Raw genomic sequence first — 293 nt, 5'->3', positions numbered from 1 at the left:
TTGCGTGATCGAGCGATTATTTTTTATAAAGCGTCATTTCATAGAACCCTCCGGATTTTTTGCAAAGCCCATCTGCCGCTCCGTAAAGCAATCTGCTCATGAGCCAGTCAGCGTAGTTCACTGCACCGCGCAGCTAAGTTTCTAGATGTAGACAGTCACAGAGGACGGGAGGAAAACTCAACAGATAGCAGTCGGTAATACGTCAGTCTCAAGGTTTACTAGTTTGACAGTAAACGCAACATATTGTCCCGGCTGTTGTTTTTCAGACAACAGCGGTGACCAGTGCTAGTTAG

The sequence above is a fragment of the Etheostoma spectabile genome, chromosome 10, assembly GCF_008692095.1.
Source record: "Etheostoma spectabile isolate EspeVRDwgs_2016 chromosome 10, UIUC_Espe_1.0, whole genome shotgun sequence".
Taxonomy (NCBI): Eukaryota; Metazoa; Chordata; class Actinopteri; order Perciformes; family Percidae; genus Etheostoma; species Etheostoma spectabile.
Note: the sequence above shows the minus strand (reverse complement) of the source record.